This window comes from Triturus cristatus, chromosome 3_2, assembly GCF_964204655.1.
Source record: "Triturus cristatus chromosome 3_2, aTriCri1.1, whole genome shotgun sequence".
Classification (NCBI taxonomy): domain Eukaryota; kingdom Metazoa; phylum Chordata; class Amphibia; order Caudata; family Salamandridae; genus Triturus; species Triturus cristatus.
Genome location: NC_140584.1, coordinates 632,304,281 through 632,316,633, shown reverse-complemented (window position 1 = coordinate 632,316,633; position 12,353 = coordinate 632,304,281).

Here is a 12,353-nt window from a genome sequence, read left to right as displayed (position 1 = left end):
GTGACAGGGTTCTTACCGACACTGTGGCTGGGTATACTGGGTGTGTGGTTAGGTCTGTGCCTGCAGCACGGATGGACTCGTGCACAGATTGACACATGGACCGGTCTTCATCTACGGAAGGGGGTGTTGAGGCACTGCCAGACCTGGTCTGCATGCACACAGTCCACCGGCTGACGAGTGGACATGGCCACACCACCCAAGGGTGATTTAGTCTCCCTGTGTCTCCCTTCCTCCCTCCCTCTGTCACCCTCCTCCCTCCCTCTGTCGGTCTCCCTCTGTCACCCTACTCCCTCCCTCTGTCTGTCTCCCTGTGTCCCCCTCTGTCTCCTTCCCTCTCATTCCCCCTCTCCCTCCCTCTCTTTGTCACTCTCTGTCACCTCAGGCCAGCTTCCTGGGCACACACAGTTAGCCGGTCTTTGAATGGCCATTGGCTTGTTCATGTGAGTTAGTCCCTGTTCTCCGGGCACCCATTGGGCAGTGTGTCTGAGTGTAGGCTGCTGCTGTGGCGGTGTGTGCTGAGACTCTATCAGAGCGATGCATCTTCATTGTCTGCTGTTATGTGCAAATTGTGCCTTCGGACCCATGTCATCCTGCATGGCAGCCACCATTTGCAGGCAAGACAGTACTGTGTGGGTACACACAGTTTCTATGGCTGTGCCCTGGGCCATATGGGCTGAGGGCATTGTTGTGTGCTTGTGAGTTGCTCAATGTTAGTTTTGATGCCCCCACTCCCAGCATCGACCACATCCTGTGTTGTGTTGGTGTTTTGTGTGGCCTGTGACTTGGCATGGCCCTGATTGATGCATGGGGCATGGTGGCGCTAGTGGCATGTGTGTGTTTGTGGAGTGTTGTTGTGTCCGGTGGTGGCTTGGGGGGGGTGGCATGCATGATTGATTGTGTATGGCATCCCCCCCATGTGAGGTGAGTTGTTTGTGTACTCACCAGGGTCTGGGAGTCCTGGCAGTCCGTGTAGTCCCTCCACCGCCAGCGTGGACATCACCTTCTCCTCCCAGGGATGGTATTGTACCGGTCTGGGGGGCGGCCCTCCTCCAGTGATGTTCCCCTGGTTGTGATTGTCAGTCATCTTCCTCTTGACCGTCCTCCGCAGATCGTACCACCTGGATTGGCACTCGTGCCTGGTCCTTCTGGTGGTCCCAACAGCATTCACAGAATCGACGATCCTCTGCCACATGGCCGTTTTTTCGGATATGCTGGTCTGTCTGACCAATGTCCCAAAGAGCTGTGGCTCGACTCTGAGGATTTCGTCGACAAGGATCTCCAGCTCCTCCTTTGTGAACTTTGGATTCTTGGTGGTGGACATGGCGTGGGGTGTGGGTGTGGATGGTTGTGGGGGTGTGGGTGTGGATGGTTGTGGGGGTGTGGGTGTGGATGGTTGTGGGTGTGTGGGTGTGGTAGTGGAGGTGTGTGTGTGAATGTGATGAGGGGGTGTTTGTGTAGGTGGTTGTGTGAAGGTATGCAAGTGTGAGGTTCAAGTATGGTGGTGTGGGTCGTCTGTGGGCTCTGGCAGCAGTGGGTCTGTTGCAAAGGCTCATGGTTTGTGTGTGTGGTCCATTTTTATTGGTCCATTTGTGGGTGTGGCTGTGTTTGAAATTTGTGTGGGTGTGTTATGAGGAGTGATTGAGTTTTGGGCCTCTGTTTGGCAGTTTGGCAGTTGCAGGTGGGTGTATGTGATGTTTGTGGGGTTGTTGGGCATGTTTGGTGGTGTGGGGAAACTCTACTTGACTCTCCTTGTGTAAATATGGTTTGTCCTGGTTCAGTACGTGTTTTTTTGGCGTCAGTACGGTCCGTACATGCACTGGTGGGGGTGCGGTCCGTACATTCCCTGGTGGGGTGGGGGTTCGGTGCGTACATACACGGCTGGGGGTTCGGTGCGTACATACACGGCTGGGGGGGGGTTCGGGGGCGTACATACATGGGTGGGGGTTCGGTGCGTACATACACGGCTGGGGGGGGTTTGGTGCGTACATACACGGCTGGGGGGGTTTGGTGCGTACATACACGGGTGGTGGTTCGGTGCGTACATACACGGCTGGGGGGGGTTCGGGGGCGTACATACACGGGTGGGTGTTTGGTGCGTACATACACGGCTGGGGGGGGGTTTGGTGCGTACATACACGGCTGGGGGGGGTTTGGTGCATACATACACGGGTGGGGGTTCGGGGGCGTACATACACAGGTGGTGGTTCGGTGCGTACATACACGGCTGGGGGGGGGTTCGGGGGCGTACATACACGGGTGGGGGTTTGGTGCGTACATACACGGCTGGGGGGGGTTTGGTGCGTACATACACGGGTGGGGGTTCGGGGGCGTACATACACGGGTGGTGGTTGGGTGCGTACATACACGGCTGGGGGGGGTGTTAGGTGCGTACATACACGGGTGGTGGTTCGGTGCGTACATACACGGGTGGTGGTTCGGTGCGTACATACACGGCTGGGGGGGGGTTTGGTGCGTACATACACGGCTGGGGGGGGTTTGGTGCGTACATACACGGGTGGGGGTTCGGGGGCGTACATACACAGGTGGTGGTTCGGTGCGTACATACTCGGGTGGGGGGGGTTTGGTGCGTACATACACGGGTGGTGGTTCGGTGCGTACATACTCGGGTGGGGGTTCGGTGCGTACATACACAGCTGGGGGGGGTTTGGTGCGTACATACACGGCTGGGGGGGTTTGGTGCGTACATACACGGGTGGGGGTTCGGGGGCGTACATACACGGGTGGTGGTTCGGTGCGTACATACACGGCTGGGGGGGGGTTCGGGGGCGTACATACACGGGTGGGGGTTTGGTGCGTACATACACGGCTGGGGGGGGTTTGGTGCGTACATACACGGGTGGGGGTTCGGGGGCGTACATACACGGGTGGTGGTTCGGTGCGTACATACTCGGGTGGGGGGGGTTTGGTGCGTACATACACGGGTGGTGGTTGGGTGCGTACATACACGGCTGGGGGGGGTGTTAGGTGCGTACATACACGGGTGGTGGTTCGGTGCGTACATACACGGGTGGGGGTTTGGTGCGTACATACACGGCTGGGGGGGGTTTGGTGCGTACATACACGGGTGGGGGTTCGGGGGCGTACATACACGGGTGGTGGTTCGGTGCGTACATACACGGGTGGGGGTTTGGTGCGTACATACAAGGCTGGGGGGGGTGTTAGGTGCGTACATACACGGGTGGTGGTTCGGTGCGTACATACACGGGTGGGGGTTTGGTGCGTACATACACGGCTGGGGGGGGTTTGGTGCGTACATACACGGGTGGGGGTTCGGGGGCGTACATACACGGGTGGTGGTTCGGTGCGTACATACACGGCTGGGGGGGGGGTTCGGGGGCGTACATACACGGGTGGGGGTTTGGTGCGTACATACACGGCTGGGGGGGGTTTGGTGCGTACATACACGGGTGGGGGTTCGGGGGCGTACATACACGGGTGGTGGTTGGGTGCGTACATACACGGCTGGGGGGGGTGTTAGGTGCGTACATACACGGGTGGTGGTTCGGTGTGTACATACACGGGTGGTGGTTCGGTGCGTACATACACAGCTGGGGGGGGGTTTGGTGCGTACATACACGGCTGGGGGGGGTTTGGTGCGTACATACACGGGTGGGGGTTCGGGGCGTACATGCACTGCTGGGGTGGGGGTTCGGTGCGTACATACGCGGGCGGGGGGGGTGGTGGGGTGTTAGGCGCGTATGCGGGCACATGTCTCCATGGTTGCTATGGGAGTTCGGTTCGGACGGTGTTTTTTGCGTACGGTTGTGAAATGGGGAGGACGGGAGGGATCGTACTTGCGCAGTCGGACTTTATTTTTCCGCACGGTGGGTTTTTCGCCCGGGGACGTGTCGGTGACTTTTCCCGACCCGAGGACGTGTGGGGAAATCTTCCCAATGCGATTCGTATGGACTTTTTTCCGTTCGAATCGTACTTGGCAGTTTGTACGCTACTTTGACGATTCGGACGGGAAAAAATCCGGATACGAGTCGGACGGGGAATTTTTTTACCGGATCGGAATTGGCACCTGAGTGTTTAGAAACGGGTTAAAGGCCAGTGTAAGGCGCTACATAAAGGACACCTGAGGCTTTCTTTCTCTCAGACCCAGTTCCATATAGGCTTGATCAGGGTATCGAGCACTACTTTAAAATCTTGGACGAGTTGGTGACAGGAGGAAAAACAGCCATATTTGTCAGCTGGATTCACTCATGTGAGTCGCTCTGGAGTCTTTACCATGATTTACACAGAAGTACATGTCCCCACTGCCCCAGTCAAGCCCATTCTGGAGCTCACACTTACATCTGAATAGGCTGTGACCCATCCTCACACAAAGGACTGATTACCCCCACTGATAGCCTGGCAGACAGGGCGGGACAGGGGACCTGTGCACTTCAAGGAGCTACTCTGAAGTCACCTCTCACTTCAAAGGCACATTTGGGTATACGTACTGTGGCTGTGACCCTTCCTAATCTGTACACTACTAGACCTGGGAAGAACCCTGCTGGAATAACGACTGCTGTGCTGTAAGGATTGGTTGTATGACATAATTTCGACAGACAGAAAATCGACCTACAAATATATCGCAACAAAAATATCGATGTCAGGAATATCGACATCCTATCTACAACATGGTAAGTACAAAAATATCGAAAATTAAATATCGATGTCAAAAATATCGTTATTAAAAATATCGTTTTTCTTTTACTTTAAAAATATATGTAAAATAAACCAAATTATACTTAGAAATTAAATAAACATTATTAAATATATTGTATAATATTTAAAATGTATAATTAATATATATAATTTAATAAAACTTTAATTAAACATATACATATAATATATAATGTATATACTTACTTAATAATTAATTTTAATAATAATTTCTGTAACATATAAATTGTTAAATGTTTTTAAAAATTACCAATACATCTATACACATAAAACAATAACATTAATAAATATTTAATAATTACATATAGCAAATAATAATCAATATTTTTCATGTGAATAATTTTTATTATTAATGATATATTACAATAGCAAAAATAATACAAAACATATTAAATATCAGACACAATAAAACTACTAGTCCAACTCCAACAAAAACAACAGTAAGGAAAATGTTGGATACCGTAGGGGTAAAAATTACTATTCCAACTCCAAAGAGTGCAACAGTAGGGAAAGCGTTGGATAGCATAGGGTTAAAATTACTATTCCAACTCCAGAGAGTGCAATAGTAGGGAAAGCGTTGGATAGCGTAAAGGTAAAAATTACTATTCCCACTCCAGAGAGTGCAACAGTAGGGAAAACGTTGGATAGCGTAGGGGTAAAAATTACTATTCCATCTCCAAAGAGTGCAACAGTAGGGAAAGCGTTGGATAGCGTAGGGGTAAAAATTACTATTCCAACTCCAGAGAGTGCAATAGTAGGGAAAGCGTTGGATAGCGTAAGGGTAAAAATTACTATTCCCATTCCAGAGAGTGCAACAGTAGGGAAAGTGTTGGATAGCGTAGGGAAAAAAATTACTATTCCAACTACAGAGAATGCAACAGTAGGGAAACCACTGGATAGCATATTGGTAAAAATTACTATTCCCACTCCAGTGAGTCCAACAGTAGGGAAAGCGTTGGATAGCGTAGGGGTAAAAATTACTATTCCCACTCCAGAGAGTGCAACAGTAGTGAAAACGCTAGATAGCTTAGGAGTAAAAATTACTATTCCCACTCCAATGAGTGCAACAGTAGGGAAAACATTGCATAGCATAGGGGTAAAAATTACTATTCCCACACCAGAGAGTGCAACAGCAGTGAAAACGCTGGATAGCGTAGGGGTACAAATTACTATTCCCACTCCAGTAAGTGAAACAGCAGGGAAAGCGCTGGATTGCGTAGGGGTAAAAATTACTATTCCAACTCCAGAGAGTGCAACAGTAGGAAAAGCGCTGGATAGCGTAGGGGTAAAAATTACTATTCCTACTCCAGATAGTAAAACAGTTGGGAAAGCACTGGATAGCATAGGGATTCTATAAACATAATAACCAATTAAATAATTAGTTATAAAAAAATAGCATATTAATAATTAATTAACAACATATTTATTCTTAAATACCAATTATTTAAAATAAATATTTATATAAATAACTTTAAATTACATCCCACACTATTCACCCTTTAACACACAACACACTACACATACAAAATACACAATACATTTAAATATCAGTTTATCTATTATTTACAATTAATAATATAATTAATATACTTATTATTTACTAATTTATACATATTAACTACCAAATTACAATTATTCACAAATTCATTATTAATTAACAATACATTAATTAGCAATAACAACAAATAACATGAAATACTAAATTATTTATATTTACTATATTTAACGTACTAATACCAATTAATTACCAATTAATAATTAATTAACAATAATTATTATTAATTACAAATAAATAAAAATTATCAGTAATTATTTAAATTTAATTACATCCCACCCTATTCCCCTATAAGCCCACAACCCACTGCACATACAAATTCACATAATTAATTTTATCATCAATTAATCACTTAATAAAATTAAATCACCAATTAATTACTAATTAACAATTAATTAATTAACAATACCAATAAATAAATATTAATATTAAACTAATTATAACTTATATAATTAACCAATTAATAAAATTAATTTACAATTAATAATTAATTACAATTAGTTAATCAATTAATATATTTAATTTACAATTAGTAAATAATTAACAATTAATTAATCATAAATACCAATTAAACAATACATATTAATTAATTAATTATAATTAAATTACTTCCCACCCTATTCCCCTATAAACCCACAACCCGCTCTGATACTAAAACGCTAAATTATATTTTAAATAATTATTAATCTCTAAACATTTATTTTTAAATGTATTAAAATACATTACAATAATCTTTAACATACAAATGAAATACATATTAAAATACATTACACTAATAAAATATCAATATTATTGACATCGAAATTTTTCATTACAATATTACTTACATCTATATTAATGACTTCGATATTATTAACTTCGATAATACTTACCTTGGGGTCGATATTCTGTCCATCGATATTCTTGACTTCGATATTCTTTACCTACGATATTTACAACTCGATATACTTGTAGGTCGACATTTAAAACTCGATATTTAGACTAACCACCGTAAGGATTGCCCCTTTGCCTTGACTGACTGTTCTGAGGAACTGCTTTTCCCTTTGCTCAGCTGTCCTGCTGCCTGCTGATCTCTGCCCTGCTTTGGAAAAGAACCTGACCCATCTCACTTGAACCCAGAGTGATTCCAAGGGCTTGCTGGCTTGCCTCCTGTTTTCTGAAGTATCGAGGACACCAAAGACTTCCTACAATTCTGCTGGTGCTGCTGTACTCTACCATCTGTGAGTTCTACCCTTGCCTTGGTTCAGCAACTGAAAACCAATGAACTGTCATCTTTGCGCCTATTGGAACAGATGCATCGTCCTTTGATGCTGACACCAAGAGTGTTCGACGACAGTAGTTCCACAGCCTCCCCAGCCCAACGACAACGCTATACACCGCTCGATGATGATGCATTGCCTGCATCTCAAAGGAGCTTGATAACAATGCAGTGACCTAACTGTGTGTAAAAGATTGGCGCATCGTGCCCTCATAGTCGATCTTGAGCTCTATCCAAGGTACTTCTTCAGCCGGACCTAAATGAGCCTTGTTGCCGATCTGCCCTCCATCGTGGTCGGTCTGAACTATGATTTTACCCTAGTCCCTTGCGACCTCAAGTTACCTTTTAGCGCTATTGACTTCAAAGCATTGTTTTCGGATTTATTCTTTAAAAATTCATATCTCGACTTCTACTGATTGGATTTTTGTCGCTTTGGCCTTGTATTACTCAGATAAATATTCTCTAATTTACCATACCTGTGTGGAATCTTTTTGTGGTGTTTTCTTTGTATTACTATGTGTGTGTGTGGTGCACAAATACTTTACACATTGCTTCCTAAATTAAACCTGCCTGCTCTGTGCCAAACGACTAGAGGGTGAGCACAGGTTAAATTAAAGTGTGTTTCTAGCTTACTCTGACTAGGATTGTAGCCCCTATTTGGACAGGGTGCAAACCTCTGCCAACTAGGGAAATCCTCCTGGGTAGCTGTGTGCAATATACAAGTCTCAAAATACTGCTAATAATAATAATAATATAAACCCAATTTCCAACACTTGTTTTGTGATTTTGATAAGTTATACCAGGTCTCATAGTATTTACAGAATATTTTTGCTTTCTCGTAATAAGCCTTGACCTGATTGTTCAACATATCTGTCATCTCTCCTGTTCAATGAGCTTCATTTATTAAAAAACATTCTTTTATTTAAATGCGATCACAAACTTGTTGGACTGCTGACCAATCATCGTGGGTTGCAGTTTGAACCTAACTCATGCATATTAATGAGGCAGGTTGAATTGCGACCCCCTATGATTATTTTTTTTAGAACAGACCTATTAGTACATAGGTCAGTTTGCAACAAACCACTTAATTCAGAAGAAGTCGGTATTCAATTTCCAACCACTTTTACCGAATTCATTTTAGTACATTCCAAATCAGAAAACGCAAATTGCGAATCGTTATTATTGGCAATTTTCCATTTCTTATATTGAATCTTTGTACATGAGGCCCATTGTTCTTTAGAGGTTCAAGCATTACTTATGAATTAAATTACCTGTGTATTGGGTTTCAACTGTTTAGCATACTTCATTACTCTGAACTACTTGAATTCTTGAATTCTTGAATGTTGTCAATAAGGCAATATATATTTTATTTTTCAAATATTATTTTGTCCCCTGCAAATATTATTAAGTAAGGCTCTATGCATTTCGACCTCATTTTACCATTCATCTGGACTAGATTAACAATTGCAAAATCTAAAGTTCTGGGAAGCAGAAAGTGCAAAAGGGCCTGGGCGCAGGACACAGGCAATGCAGGACTCACAACAGGTGACAATACCAAACAAATACATTTCCTTAACTATTGACCTTAATTGTTTTTACTTCTCTACTGCCAGATTTTAAACTTTAAAGATTGCAATTGCTGATTTCCTATTTATGAAATGTAAAATTCGAATTGCCTCTAATCTTCATCTGCCATGAAAGACTATACCTTAAAAACTAAAACCGAAAGAACTTTAAGGTCATCCTAAATTGGTTTCAATCAACTGTTCCTCTTCAAACTTTAATATACCTTGGTTTGAGAGGATGACCTTTGAGTGTGGTGTAGCACCAGTCGGATACTCCAATCTGAGAATGTGCTTAACTTCCCCGCTATGCAGAAATTCAGCTTTCTGTTCCGCTCATACAATCAATATACTCTAATGTGCAGAATTGAGAGCGACGGAGAACACCCCATCTCCATCGCTGACATAGGCCTCTGACAGCCAAATGGATTAAGGGTTAACAGAGGTTTGGCAAAGCGACCTCCTGCCAGATTTAGAGTGTGCAGTTGAATGTCCAGTTTTTACCCTCCCTTATCGCCATGAAAAATGTGGCACTAAGTGATGGTAAAAAAAATTAAATGACCCCTCAGCACTGGAGAAAACTACCATGCATGTTGAATTCATTAACAGGAACTGCGATGTCAGCGGTTCCTGCCTTATTAAGAGTTGTCCTCTGGCCTGGTGGACACCTTAAAATTTGCCGGGTGAAAGACCCCCCGCATAGCAGAAATAAAGCACTACACCAAAACGATGGATTACTGCCATCAGCCAAAATCTAAATCAGCCCCTAAGAGATATTGATGCTAAGTAGTGTGTCATACACTCGCACACATCTCAGACACCATTTTTTAATATTGGGCCCTCTAGTGTTGACTAAGGAGAGGAATGCTTGCATCTGAACCAAGCAAAAGGCAGGTCTTGATTTTCAAAGTTGGGAAGGCATCCTGAACCTTCCATCCTTCTGAAAGCTGTGAATTGGGTACCATTAAATTGGATGATAGTAGCACCTGCTATAACAATGCTTAGAAACGGCAGAAGTGTAGTATGTAGCACTTCATAAAAAAGTGTGTTTTCTCTGTATAGATATATAGATATGTACACATACATACATACATACATACATACATACATACATACATACATACATACATATATGCATACTGTGGAAAAGAAGTGGAGTAGAAAAAGAGGTGGTATGGTGTTTTTTTGGAAGATTATATCCACACACAACACCTTGGAATTCTCCAAGGGAGGGAACTGGAGACTACGGGGTGTTCAGGCTGAGCTGGCCTCCAAACCTATCATGCACACACAAAAAGAGCTACCATGAATGATTAGTCGTTGAAAATGCTACAAAATCCTTGCAAAGCACTGAACACTAAGGGGGTCATTAGTATGAACGGGACCGCCCGCAATGCATGCGGCGGTCCCGCAACTACAATTAGGATGTGCCCGCCACACTGGGGGGCGCATCCTGCATTCATGACATTGCGGCGGGCGGTGCTTTGAGCACCGCCCGCCGCAATGCCGCAAGAGCAAGTTGTGCCTTTCAATGCACAACGTGACAGGCACCACATGGTGCCTGCCACGTTGTACATTGTAATGCAGGGGGGTACCATAGGTACCCCCCATGTGTACCCCCACCCCCAGAATCCCTGGGGGCCCGCTACGGGCCCCCAATGTCGAAGACAGCATGCCTTTCCATGGTTGTTAAGAAAGTATTCCCACCAAATCTGTTTGGGAATGGTTTCCTACTGACTCAGATCGGGAGAGTCCGATTGACCGATTACGATGTATCCAATGCTTCCAGATATGATTAGATCGGACTCCCATTGACTTCAATGGTAGCTACTGTTCTGACCGAATGCATAGGCTCCCATTGAAGAAAGAGGTGGCAGGGGAAAATCAGGCACCCTGTGGTGGGCACCCTCTGGTGCCTGCCACACTGTGCACGGCCAGTAAGGGGGACCCATGAGTACCCCCATGGGCCCAATTGGGAAGGCTCTGGGTGCAGGGGGCCCGCTACGGGGCCCCAAAGTCTTATTCCAACTGCCAATTCGAGCCAAACAGCACGATTCTGAGAGGCTGTCCGAATCCAGCATCGTAATCAGTCGGTCGGAAAGTCTCCCGTAGAGACGTACAAACTGCTCTGTACAGGTCGGTCATTCCGAATGCCGTCGGGTTCAATTAGAATATTCCTAATGCCTAACTCGCATCGTATTCGGTTGGTCGGCAACCTTTCCGATTCGGTCAGAAAAACACGTTTCCGATTCGGACGGAGCAAAAGCCGTTAGGAGGCCTTCATAACTGCATCGTAATTGGGCCCTATGTCAGTGGAGTGCTAGGCATCTCAAAAAATGTAAAGGACAGTACTCACACACCACTAAGTGCCATGCTTCATCATTGGCAGTCCTCTCTCTAAAGCCGCATTTGATATAGAGCGGGCCTACACCTGGAGTCAGGGAGGCACTTCTAGAAATCGAAATGGGGGCCTGTGAGTGAGTGATTTTAAACCCAATGTAAGAACCCAAATACATTTATTCACTGGGTGCTACTGGGTATTAAAAACTGAAGTATGGGGATTGGGCGACCTAGTACCCCATCACCACCATTATCGTCAACATCTTTCTGCCATTGGCCTAAAAGGGTCTGTGGCATTCAACAGGACGAAAAAATAGGGCTCCTATCTTACCAAATACGGTCAGATGTTACCACTGTGTTAGGGTGACCTAGGTCATCCTCAATCTAAGCAGTGTTTCTTAACCCCAAAATAGGGTCTTAAGTGCCCCTTGGCAAGAGGGTAAAAGGAACCCCTGTAGTCACACTTCTCTCAAGGTGCATCCCTCGCCATCCTCCTAAAGGTGCCTGCTCCTGTCCCCGTCTGTGGATATTTGGAAAACCCAAATAATCATAGTTTACCCCTTTTTCTATAGCGTGAAATTGAGACCAAAAATGATCTGTCTTTGAATTTTAGAAATAAAACTGTAAGCGCATAAATTATTAAACAGTTTATGAAATAATCCAGCATAAAGAGATATAAAATAGATATCACTTTCATAGAAAGATACTTCACATTTTTTTAGAATTTAGACAACTAGTTACCTAGTGGGACCTAAACATTCTGTAAAGGGTAGACCTCAATCTTGTGACTTATCCCTTTGTAGTATGGCTACTGAAAGTAACTGGAAAGAAAGAAACAGTGAATTTATGTAGTACCAGCAGGTTAGGAGGCACCAAATGAACACAATCTGATTCCAGGTTTTAATTAGGCCTGGGCGAAAATTTCGTTCCGTTCGCGGAAATTGCG